At 37.7% G+C, this 13780-nt stretch overlaps 1 protein-coding gene across 4 annotated transcripts in view; it reads right to left on the bottom strand.

The window, feature by feature from the left end:
- Positions 1-13780, bottom strand: part of NAALADL2 (N-acetylated alpha-linked acidic dipeptidase like 2) — a 998881-nt gene that overhangs the window by 663760 nt on the left and 321341 nt on the right. The window lies entirely within an intron of this gene.

Here is a 13780-nt window from a genome sequence, read left to right on the forward strand (position 1 = left end):
ACACCTGGGAAATTAGAATTGAGTAAAATGAAGTCAGCAAAATTACAAGAGATCAAGAAATAATTAAACAAAATAATAATGAAAAAATAGAGAAAGTGAAACATGAGAAAAACAGATTTAGAAAACAGACTGAGAGAAAATATAAAAATAATTGGACTACCTGAAATTTATGATCAAAAAAAGAACCTTGATACAATAATATAAGGAATAATTAAAGAAAATTATCCTGAAGAATTAGAACAGGGGAGGTGGGGTGGGAGGGTAGTAGAAATAGAAAAAAAATCCATTGATCACCACTTAAAAGAGATTCTTTGAGGAAAACTTATAGGAATATCATAGATCCATTCTGAAACCCTCAGCTCCAGGATAAAATATTAAAAGCATCCATATTAAAACAACTCAAATAAGATGGAGCCACAATTAGAATTACACAAGACCTAGCAGCAGAGACGTTAAAGGACCACAGGTTTTGTAACATAATATATCGAGGAGCAAAAAAACTGAGGCTCTGGCCAAAAATATCATGCCCTGCAAAATTAAGTATTATTTGGAATGAAAAATAATGGATATTTGATAAACTCTTAGACTTTCAAAACTTGTTAAAAAAAATATCCGGAACTTAATAGCAGATCTGACATACAAGAACCAAGAGAAATATAAGGTAGATACCAAAGACTGATTATGAGGGATTCATAAAGAAAAACTGTTTACCTTTTATATATGCAAAATCTATGTCTAAGACTTATTAATAATTGGGTAGCTCATAACAAAGATTGGGGTAAACCTGACTATGATATTAATTTCAAAATTTAAACCATTTAGGAATAGCTAAAAAGAGTAATTATTTTATACAAATGAGATGCAAGAAGAGTTGATACAGAGGAACTAGATGGGGGAGGAGGGCTGGTAGTTCTGGTAACCTACTTTCATCAAGAATGGGTTTAAGAGGGACTATATATATATATATATGTTTGTGTGTGTGTGTGTGTGTGTGTGTGTGTGTATGTAGTCAGAAGAACACAAAAATCTTCTAAATTCAGAGGAAATAAAACAGTAGGGGCATGGGGAGGGGGGGGAGAACAAGGGAGGAATCTTTAGAGGGGAGGGTGAGGGAATAGGTAAAAGTGGGATAAAGAAAGGTGTTTAGATTTATGGGAAAGGGAGGATAGGGGAGGGATCCTTGGAGGTAGCTAGGCAAATAACTGGAGGGCAAGGTTGTGGGTAGAAGTAAAGTGGAGGAGGCAGGAGGGACAGGAAACAAGAGATAGGCACAAACATAAAAACCAAAGATCAGGCATAGAAAAAGTTTGGAATAATATATATTTACTTATGTATCTATAACTATAGAGAAATATATCTAAACTTTATTGTAGCCTTTTGTGGATGGGGGGAGGAGAAAAGAACAAAGTAAAAAAGTGCACAGCAGAGAAAAGAACTCATAAGGAAGCAAAGAAGGGCAATTTTCAAAACAACATTATATATTATACAGGTTTTCTTGAAAATATATTGTTACATAATTTGAATTCTCATGTTGTATTTAAGTTACAATATTTAAGTTTATGATATATTTTGTTTTCTTTTCTCTATTCTGTATTTGTGTTCTGGCATTTGAGTCTAAAATAAAATTTAAAAAAAAACCCACTGAACTAATAAATAAAACTGGGAGCTGTTTTTTTTATGAAATAAGCAATGAGAAAATAAAGCGATCACTCTTTGCAGATAATTTGATGGTATACTTAGAGAATCCTAGAAAACCAACTAAAAACTAGTTGAAATAATTAACTTTAGTAAAGTAGTGGGATATAAAATAAATCCATAGAAATAATCAGCACTTCCATATACTACCAACAAAACTCGGTAGGAAGAGAAAGAGAAATTTCATTTAAAGTAACTGCAGACAGTATAAAATTCTGGGGAGTCTACCTGCCAAGAGAAATGTAGGGACTATATGAACATAACTTGAAAAACAAAACAAAACACTTCATGCAAATAAAGATAGATCTAAACAATTGGAGACATATTAATTGCTTATGGATAGGCCAAACTAATATAATAAAAATGACATTTCTACTTAAGCTAATTTACTTATTCACTTCTATACCAACAAACTCAGTATAATTATCTAGCATTTGAGCTGGAAATTTGTCATAGGATGATACTTGGATAATATATACTAAGACTATTTGTTTATATGGCGGTCAATCACAAATAGCTACAAAAAGTATTTTCTCCCTTAAATTTTCCAAGAGCCCTTCTCCTGACTCTGTCTTTTGCTCCTATCACTCATCACTGTGTATTGTAATTATCTACACTCCTAATACATTATCTTAACTCCTATCCCACTAAGTTGAATGAAAGATTCCTAAAGGTAGGGACTGTCCTTTCTTTTCTTTGCATCTCCAGTACTTGGCTACACAGCAGGTTTAAAAAGAAAAAAAAAATGTTATTGAAGATATGGATACTTTATGGATGCCAGATGAAGTACCTTTTAAGCTGGAGGAATTTCCACTGAATATTGAAAGCCTAGTTTAAAGACAATTTTTGCTTTTATGGTTTATGTGAGAGATTAAATTGAAATGGATTTGCTATGAAATCTAGCTTCTGATGAAGAAAATGTCTTGGGCATGGCAACATCAGTTCTGATAGAGTTGTCCACAACAGTTTCTTTGGTAATTAGTGGACTACATAGAATTGCACAGGTCTAGGAATGTAATGAAATGGTTGGATAAAACACTTTGGCTCTATCATCCTGAATACTGATTTTACCCTCTGCATGCCTTGTATCAGGATTAAATGTAGAAATGTCTAGTATGCTACTTTGGGACTAAAAGTCATATTTAAAGGTCCAGAGTCATGAATTACAATTCTATGCAAAAATATGTCCAGAAAACTTCTGGCCATTCTATCTGTAGGACTGATATTACAATGTAATGGAGGCTGGTCGTAGAATCTGGACATCTGGACTCTTGTCTGAAATCTTCCTCCTTGTTTTCCTAACTTCTTTGCACCTAAGTTTCTTCATCTACAAAATGAAGGGTTTAGAGAAGGCAATCTCAAAAGTTTCTTCCAGCTCTAAACTGCTAAGATTCTATAATCTATTTATTAAATATAGCATGTCATGAGATTCTCCCCTAGCATTTAACTTGTCTCTAATTTTTCAATTAGAGGACATGGGTAATGGTGCATGCTAATTTAGCAGAAGAACCATTTATATTAAAATGTGATCTTGGTTTTAAACTACTGTGAAGTCATTAATCTCATTACCTCAGTATGTTGATTCTCAAACTGTTATAATGGTAATCAAAGTTTCTATACTCTACTTTCCAAGGACCAGAACTTTATTTGACCTAGAGTTACCCAGTTCAATTTGAAATTCCTGAAGCATGGACTGCTAAAAATCAAGATTAAAATGAAAGAAAATAGAAATATTCAGATTTAATCTAGCCTTCAAGTGACTTCTCTGTTCTCTGGTTTATGGGAATGAACATTTGATTAACAGAATTTCTTGTATGTTTTTTAAAGCAGAAGTTTCATGTTTTGGTAGCTCAGGGAGGCTCCATTATGAGGAAGTGTCCAGGCCAGACACTTATTCCTTCCTCTATTTTGTTTTTCTTCCATCTTCCTGTCTTCCTTTTTTCAGCTCCTTTTTATGTGTATAGACTATAAGCACCCTGAGGGCAGGTACTGTAATTTTGTTTTTATTTGCATCTCCCATGCATAGAATAGTGCCTGACACATTATAACAGTATAATAAATGTCTTCTAACTTGTTGGTCTTTTCATCCCACCCTTAAGTGAGGACAGATATGCCTGGAGAAGTTGGTATAAATTAGAGAAAATTCTGAAGATGGAAAAGTATCAGGAAAGCATGAGATGAAAGAGACAAAGAAAGGAACAGGCAGACAGAATGCAAGAGATCGTTGTGATAAAGTATTAATGCAGATCCTATGTTAGTCTGGTTTGTAATTGGTCAGATTTTTATTGGGGAAGGAAGGGCAGACAAAGTAGAAACAGAAGAATCAGTAGTCAAATCATAATAGTAGGAAATATAAGCAGAGTAAAGTGAACTGAAATGGAAGGAAAGGAGGTATTTTAACGAAGAAGGAGAGGACCTGGGGAGATGCAAATACAAGTACGAGACACTGCCTCCAAACTAATTTTTAATAATTTAGAAGAACTATAACTTGAGCTTCTTAAGAAACATCACAATAAAATCAACAGAAAAATATTATTGGCCCAACCTCAACAAAATTAAGTAAATATTATGGGCAAATTGAAATTCTAAACTAATGTATATCTCAAAGAGACCACGCAGTGATCAAAAATGAAGCATTATCAAATAAAGTAGTTCTACTGTCCACACAGTCAATAATAACTTTATCAGCTCATGAAAAGTTACCTGTGTATGGCCTAAAATCATAGTCTAAGGTTTTCTGACCTCTTTAAATTCTTATTGTTGTTTCAGTTGCGTCCAACTCTTCATGACCCCATTTGGGGTTTTCTTGGCAAAGGTACTGGAATGGTTGCTACTTCCTTTTCTGGGTCATTTTACAGATAAGGAAACTGAGGCAAACAGGATTAAGTGACTTGCCCAGGGTCATACATCTTGTAAGTGTCTGAGGCCAGATTTGAACTCAGGATGATAAGTCTTCCCTTACTTCAAGCCTGGGATTCTACCCACTGTGCCAGCTTGCAAGCCAACAAACTCTTTAAATATGATATAGTAATTTAGCCAAAATTATTTTAGCCCGTGAAGCTTTTTATAAAATCACTTCAAAACACAGAATATTATAAATATCTGACAATTTATTATCTTCTCCTCTAGTATTTCTCATCCTACCCTACAAAACCAAAGGAAAATAGGATTTAATACCTCAACATAAAAAGTGAGGACTAAATACTCAATCACGGACTGTATCACACACAGTCATAAACACATATAGTGCATTTACATAAGCGTGTATACACACACATTCATGTCTACATGTGCTTATGTGTAGGAGGCACTAGGCAACTGCTTCCAAGGAAAGATGTTCTGTGCTCATGAGGTTGGGGAAATATCCTTTTGCCACTGGCTGCAAAGCCATAACCACTTGGACCTTTAAAGCCACCAGCTTAGAAGAGTTCTGATTTCTGTCTCTGTCTTTCCAGTGGTGTCCAGGATGCAGATGACTCACTGAGTCTCACTCATTGAGGATCATCATTTAATAATTGAGCACAGACCAGAAGCCACCTTCCTCTCTTCTCAGGCCCTGGGGCACCAAGAAATTCGGGGGTTTTGCTTGTTTTGTTTGAAATTTTCAGATCTAGGTAAAGGGAATGGAGTCCTGGACCCAAAAATGTAAGTGATGCCAAACTTAGAATTGGAGAACAATAGACCATATGCTGTAATCAGTCTAATATAAAAGCCTTGAGAAGAAAGAACTCAGGAAGTAAGCCTAGAGGGGTGTTGCAATGGGAACTTGATGGGATTAATGCTATATAGGAAGGAACACTTTATATTAAGCTAAATAGTCAAATGGAACTGAGGTTCTTGGGCCCCCTAAAATTGGGGAGTTGAACCAGTGACAGAAATGAGAGAACCCCTCCTCAAAAAACTGAAAGCCTACCAAATATCCCTGAGGGAAGAGTTAAAGGTAACATACCTGTCCATCAGGCAGTGGGGTAAGATTAGTCAGAGTTATACATTCTTTTAATTTATCCAAGAATGAGTATCTTTATACATGCAAGAAAACCTTATGAATATTATTTTCATTGTGGGAGTAAAAGGATTTAAGTATTTAAATTTAAGTACTTTAAATACTTAACCACTTGGTTAAGTACTTAAAAGTATTTAAGGAATTTTTGGTGAAGAATCTGAAGAATCTGAAAATTAGTATTGTAAATTATGTACCTTATTTTACATCTCTAATTCATTTTAGTATTTTACTCAAGTGACTGGGTGGATGTTGCAAAAACTAAATAATTCTGACAAGTATTAAATCTAGAATGAATATGGACATAGGATGATGAAATCATCGGTTAAGAGCTGGAAGACCCCTGAGAAGCAATATATTCTAATACCTTCATTTTACAGAAGAGGACCTTGAGGCTTAGGAAAGTTAAGTGAGTTGTCCAAGGTAATAAAGGTCAGAAAAAACAGAGGCAGAATCTTAAGACAAGTTCTTTGACCCATAATCTGTTTCCCGTATCCTCCCCTCCCCCCACTGTACACACTCTCTCCTGCTCAGGAGGCCATTTTACTGAGGTCCTTGAGTTTTATAAAGACTAAATTACATTGAAAGTATTGTGGATGTGCTACATTCTAGAGCTGTTCTCTACTCAGCACCAAGAGCCTTAAAGGTCCTGGGGTGGGTGGGGCAGCAGAGGAAAATGAGAAGATGGACAATGAGGCGCACTGTGACAAAGATAAATTGAGATAAGACACTCATACCACTCACGTTCCCAGTCACCCTTCGGAGAGGATGGTAGCCTGAGAAAAGCAAAGTTAGGTATAATGGGGAAGTAATTCTCAAACTCCCAAACACTCATAGCTGTTCCCATGTTTTAACTATGCTCTGATTTCCTTCTGTCCTTCTACCAACATGGTGCAGTTGACAGATCATTGGGCTTATTGTCAGGAAGACCTGAAATCAAATCTGGCATCAGACACTTACCAGCGATATGGGCTCAGGGCAAGTCATTTAACCTCTTTCAGCCTCAGGTGTTTCCCCACTAGGGTTGTTGTGATGATGAAAGGAGATGATACCTCAGTACAGTGCTCAGTACAAAGCATAGTCGTAGGACTAGGTCCTATTAAGCACATAGTAGTCACTTCATGTGTGTTCCTTCCCTCTTCTTCCATGTAATCTCAGTATACTGCAAACTTGTAACAGTGAGTTTGCTGGAAACATACCTGTTCATTCAGTACTCTGGCTACTACAGGTTCAAGCATAAGTAAAAATACAATGGTCTTAAATAATATATAATATTATGTATATAACATAATATAGTATAATGTAATATAATATAATTAATATAATATAATGATATGTAATACATAGTAAGAATAAGACAACTGAATACAATATTGAATATGAATATCTCGTTGTCCACCATTACTAGAAGATGAGTAAGCATCCAGGATCCTTGCATAGATGAGCTGTGGTTCTTTCTTCAACTACTATAATAGATACAAAGCCACCTCCTAACTTGCCTCTGAGATAAAATCATACATAGAGAAGATCACATGGCCTGCACTAAAGACCACAAGCCGTGCTTAAGAAAGAATTATTCTGTATACAGAATGTCCATCTCAGGGTTTACTGATCACAACTCTTAAAGTCATGCACCTGGGGAAGAAAGGACTGCAACATATGAGCAGTACATCTTACTCGTCTTTATACTCCCTTAAAATAACTTATTCTTGGTCCTTTGTGAATTGGTAATGAGAGAAAATTTCAGCTGGCCATCCATCTATGTTGCTACTCTAGTGACCTACAAATCTAAGTTTTCCACTACACACTAAGGCAGCAAGGTTGTAAAGGGAAACATGTCCATTAAAATTGCTGGTGGATTCCAAGCACATACACTATTCCCTCTCAAACACAAGCTCTCAGACACGTGGTGGCACCTGTCATCTTCTTTTGAATAATAATCTGTCTGAGAGAGGGATGGGAAAGAGAGAATCTTTGCAGCAGAGATAAACAAAGCTGTAGTAAACTCCTTTCATTGGCACCAAATCTGACAGTCTTATTTATGAGTGGCTCTAGGATATAGCATGAAACTAAGAGACATTGTTGTCACCAGCTTTTCCTTGTAATAGGCTATCCCGCGTACGCTGACATCACACTCAATAGCTTCTGAACAGGCTTTTGGACAACAAAATGTTTTCATTCACAACCTTGATGTTCTTTTTAACCTTTCTCTTGCTTAAAACATATAATGATTCTTAATCTCAGTGTTGTACATCATCAAGAAATCTCATCTCTAAAGCTGTGAAAACATATGCTGTCAGGAAGTAAAAATGATCCCCTCTTTCTAGTACCTGAGGTAGAAGCAGGATAATAATTGTGTGAGACACTGTCTTCCTCTTCTCAAAATAATTATGGCTCTCTAGAATTCAACATCTGTGCTGCCAGATGTTACTGTCACATACGTAAGCAATGGGCTTGAGCGCTGCATAAACCTGGCTTACTTCCAAGACTCTTTAACTAAAAAGCAGATGCAAGTGGTTCTTTTGGAGTCCAAGATTGTAAGTACCACACCATATTAATCCTGTTACATTAAGAGAGAATGACTTCCACTAACGACAGGTTGAGGCTGTTCAGGTTCAAATGATGACTTCGGTTGCTGTTGATGGACACGTCTACAACTGCATTCAACATTAAGGGCACAGAACTCTTACATTTAATATTACTAATAAAAAAGGAAACAAAATTTTATGAACTAAAATATGTCACAATTTCCCTTTCTAATAAAGTATATCCTGCTACCATGGCAATGAATGATTCCATTTTGCAAGATCAGGAGGAAAATAATTTAAAGAAGAGACATAATGTTACTCCAATAGGCAGGTGATGCATTAATAGCACCAAGTAGATGGTGTGCAGAAGACATCAAAGAATTTTAATCAATTATATGTCACTTCAGTTTAAAAATGGATTTTTCTTGCCTTACCAGCAAACTCATCATAATAAGATATCAGCAGGTCTTTTCTGCCAGGATATTAATGGCAAAGACAAGGTTTAAGATGAATTTTCACCCAAGAATTTAAATGGAAACAAATAATGAAAGACTTTATGGATAGAATATGTGTAAATAAGTATCCCAAACTATACAGGATTTGGAAAACATAAAACTTGGTCACTGGCTAATTGCATGTACTTGGGCAAGTTACTGAACTCCTTTGAGATTCAGTTTTTTTTATCTACATGAAGAGTAAATTAAATAAACCATCAACTGCTCCATAAATGTGAACTGTTACTATTATTTCATAATGTGGATTACTGTGTTCCATTCTACCTTATAGAAGAAAGGTGCATGTCTACATGACACCATAATATCACATTAAAATGAGTGAGAAGCATCATTCAGTTCTGCCAGAGGAAAAACATATAATTGTTTAATATTCTAAATTTACTTTCATCTTGGAGTTCTCTTGGTCATTTTCATTTCATGGCAGATCCTATCCAAGTTTTTTGTTTGTACATGTCAAATTCAGACCTAATGTGTACAAACAAAAGACCCAGATGGAATAGTGCAATTCAACTGAAGAATTATTTCTTACCTACTATGTGCAAGCGCTGTGCCAAGTGCTGGGAACACAGATTGAAATTAAATGATGTCTGTCCATAGATATCTTAAATTTTATTGAGGGAGATAAAACGTATACACAGGTGGGCAAAGATAAGGCAATCTGAGGAAAAATAAAACATTCACCACTTGGTGATCAGAGGTTTCCCATAGTTGGTATCACACATGTTGCCGCTTAAAGGAAGCTGTAGATGCTAAGAGGCAGAGTGAGGATGTCCCAAGTAAACTCTATATATAGAAAGCACTGAAGGGGGAAGGCAATAGCAATGGCAATGGGAAGGAATGGAAAGTAAGTAAGTTTATCTGGGATAAAAAACTTGTTAAAGAAAATAATGTGAAACAGAGCTAAGAAGGTAGGTAGAAGAGAGACTTTGAATGGCCTTAAACACTAAGGAATGCTAAGAAATTTGTATTTTAGGGGCAACGGGGAATCACTGCATTTTCTTGGTCATGAGAGTGACACAGTTAGTTAGTCTTGTGCCATAGGAAAATTATTTTGTCACTCCGGTGGAGGATGGATTAGAAAATGAGGGGACTAGATGAAGGGAGGCCAATTAGGAGATGATTACAATAGGATAGGTCAAAGGAAACCAACTGAATTAAGGTTATTAAAAAAGGCAATCAATTACTTAATAATAATTGGCATTTACAGAGCACTCAAATGTGTACAAAACACAACCCTATGAGATACCTGTTGCGATTATCATCATCATTGTATAGATGAAACTGAGTCGAAGTGATCAAATAAATTACTTACTCAGAGGCAATCAAATAGCTTAAAGGCCTAAGAAAGGATTTGAAACCAATTTGTCCTGAGTCCAGGTTTTACCCTAAGTTGACAGGAGATGAGGGATATCATAGAAACTGGAAAATTACTGGTCAAAGCTGGCAAGGTTGATTCCAAATTTATAAATCTGATAACTCACCCAGATCTTCATCAAGTCAGTACTAACTAACTCTATAGAGCAGTGGAAAGAGTTTGGGGCCTGGAGTCAGAAAGACCTGAGCTCAAATTTTCCTATGATATGACCATAAATATGTCACTTAACTTCATATGTCTTAATTTCTTCAGCTGTACAATGGGAATAATAATTATGGCGCCTACTTCCAAGGGTAATAAGATAATATATACTCATATATGACATATTTATAAAATGTTTAGCATAGTGCATGGTGTTGGATGCTGAGTGTATAATAAGTGCTTGTTTCCCCCTTTTCTTTCTGATATTCCCAAGACTTTAAAGGTAAGACAAATACAGTTGCTGATCATTTTTTCTGTCAGATCCTATTTTCCTGGAGTCTGATAGCCAGCATGGCAACAATCTATGTTCCTGTATTTCTGCAACCTCCTCTTCCAGGGGTGGGCAACCTGTGGCTCTGTAGGTCCTCAAGTATGGCCCTTTGATTGAATCCAGTTTGAACATGTGACGTGGAGGGTCATATGTGTCCTTGAGGCTGCAGGCACCCCAACCATGCAAACTATTCTATCATATATGTTTTGGTTCTACCATTACTTGCCAGTAATCCCACCAAAGAAGCAGAAAAGGAGGGGCAAGAGTGGGAAACTCAAAGTCAAATTTTGTATTCACTGGCAATTCCAGTAAGGTTTGATGGGGGGTGAGGGAGGAGGGAGGAAGTGGAGGGGAGAATGTTTTAGCCAATGTCTAAAATGAGGTCATATTTGCCTTATTCTACATAGGCCTGGCCCAGGTATTGAGTGTCTGAGATCCACTATCCATAAGGATTGAAAACTGACCTAAGGATTTAGTTCTGGAATTGAATAAATGGTTGTGTGTGAACATGTTATTTAAGTCTCGATAGACACAGAAATCCTCAATTTTCAATTCAAGTCAGTGAAGAATAAGACGTCAATAGAGAGACTTCAGTATTGGTGAGATTTTTCACTATCCCATGAGAACTGTGGATCATACTTATTACCACAACCCAAGTGTGTTGCAATTTCTACAATGATGATACAGACGAAGGTACAAACAGAGAATTAAACTAATCCAATCTGTATGTGACAAAGATATAGAAAACAATTTCCACATCCACAGGAATCATCCAGGACTTGATTCAAGCTACATTTCTGAAATGATAAAAAAGCAGGTTTAATAGTATCTTTAGTAGATTTGTCAAAAGCTAGTGTGGGCTTGTAACGTTTCTAAATCCTTCATGTAAGTGGGAAGTATTCTTCTAGAGACCCATCAAGAAATTTTTAAGTAAGATTCCAATGATATAATTAAGCCTTGAACATCTTCTTCCAACAAAATTAAACTATCACAGTATTTGGATCTCAGAGGATTCTTATGGGTCTTTTAGGCCAATCTCTACATTTTACAAGTAAGGTTACTGAGGCACATATAGAATATGAAACTTGCCCAAGATCACAAAGATACTAAATGTTATATTGAACACAGACTAATTCATCTAAAGACAACAATATTATTGCATTCAGAGGACAAGGAAAAATATTACACATTGCTATTTAAAAGATAGAATATAAAAATCTAATACCAAAGTTATCTCAAAATTGAAGTGCCACTATCGATAGACTCTAGTTAAGAATAAATAGCTTTTCTACAAAACAAATATGAGAGGCTAGCATCCTGAGTCCTCTAAGCTATGGGGCATGGAGGTGGGTAGAGTGGGGTGGGAGGGATAAGGTTTTAGAATGTTGATAGATTCTTAATGGAGGTCTTATGGGGAAATATGAGTAAAAACTGTACAAAATGAGAGGCCATAGAAGGCCTATGATTAATACAGTGGGAGGGAATCACCAACATCCACAAAATTATAAGTCATAATATCTATCATGGAGGGTTTTAAGGTTTACACTGTACCTTACATATATTATTTCACTTTTTTGCTTCTTACAACAATCCTAGGAGGTAAGTGCTGTTATTATTCTCATCATATAGATGAGGAAACTAAGAATAAGAAAGGTCAAATAAAAAGCTAGAATCAAACACCTAGCATCAGGAAAGCCAATTCGGCTCTGTGTACCTATTCTAACACTCTACAAACTACATCCTCTAGGAGTAGCAGGTTGGCTAAAAGGGGCTCCCAAGGTAGGAAAGTGCCACTGCTGTAGATATGAAATACATGAGTCTCTAGTCCCTGGCCTTAAGGAGCTTATCTAATGGCAAAGAGAGGAAAATACATTAGGAGGGCAGACACTAAAAAATGCCTATAAAAAGTTGAATGTGATACAATTTTAGTAGTTATAAAACAACTGGTAAGTGAGTCACCAGTCATCAAGAGCTTTCCCAGGTCTCCAGAGTGCCTGTGTGCTGAGTACAATTTGGAAAAACAGAGGACATGACTGAAAGAAGTTAATCCAGGCTAGGAAAGATTCCTTCTTTCAGTCCTTCCTCCCTTCCCTCCTTCTTTCCTCCTTTTTATTTTTAAGAAGCCAGACACAACCTATTCAGTGTAGGAGTTAAGTGTTAGAATATTAATTAAGTGAAATGAGAAGCCACGCTGGGAAAGCCCTTGAAAGCTAGATAATGAGGAGAACTAGGATGATGGCCGGGAGAATGAAGATGGAATAAGACAGCAGTTCAGTCCATAGATGTGTTACATAGTATCTACTACAGTTCAGACACGCCCTAGGCTCTAGCTATACCAGGACAAATAAGGACTAGCCCTCCTCTCACAAGAAGCTTACATTCTAACTGTCAGGAGGCAAAAATGGAGGAGGGTTTGAGGCATACCCAGGGCATCCCAAAAGTCTTGGGGCGGTTCTAAGCTAGTTGCACCAACTTTTGGGACATACGCCTCGGCCTGGCAATAAAGCAGACCCTGGGCGGGACAACAGGCTATCCAGAGAGTCTTGGTCATTGCCCGCCGTGTGCCTGCCGTGTGCCGACCCCACGTGGGTAACCTGGGCCTCAGTTTCCTCAAAGCTAAGAGAGTGGTGGGGCTGAAGGTCTTCTGGGTCCGCTCTCCCACTACGGGGTCAATGGCCTTCCTAATCCCTCAGTCCTTCACCTCCTGCCCAGGCCTGTGGCCCTGGGTGACCTCAGACAGGCCTCCGGCCCCCTCGGACCTCCCACTTGGGGCCTGCACCTCAGAAGGGGGCCAACCCCAAGCAACCCAAGAGAGGGGAGGCAGAAGACTACGGGGCAGGGAGATGGCGGGTGCGAGTCTCCGAGACGCCTGACCCCAGAAAAAAAGGCCATTGAGGACTCCACGTGAGCTCTGATTGGCTACGGGAGGCAGCGCATGAGCTCTGATTGGCCAGGGAAGCCTGTGCGGGAGCTTTGATTGGCAGGAGCAGCTCCACTCCTGCGTGGTGTGAACCTCCTAGATCATAGCAGCCTGGTAGGCCTCCTGGCTGGCCACCTCCTGGTCCTCTCTGGACGCGGGGCTGGGGCAGTGGCACTGACTGGTCAGAGTGCTTTGCCCGGGCAGCTGCCACCAACGGCGCTAGGCGCCAGATCCAAGCACTGAGTCTTGCTGGGGCTGCAGGGAGGCCACTTCCA

The sequence above is a fragment of the Notamacropus eugenii genome, chromosome 6, assembly GCF_028372415.1.
Source record: "Notamacropus eugenii isolate mMacEug1 chromosome 6, mMacEug1.pri_v2, whole genome shotgun sequence".
Lineage (NCBI taxonomy): Eukaryota > Metazoa > Chordata > Mammalia > Diprotodontia > Macropodidae > Notamacropus > Notamacropus eugenii.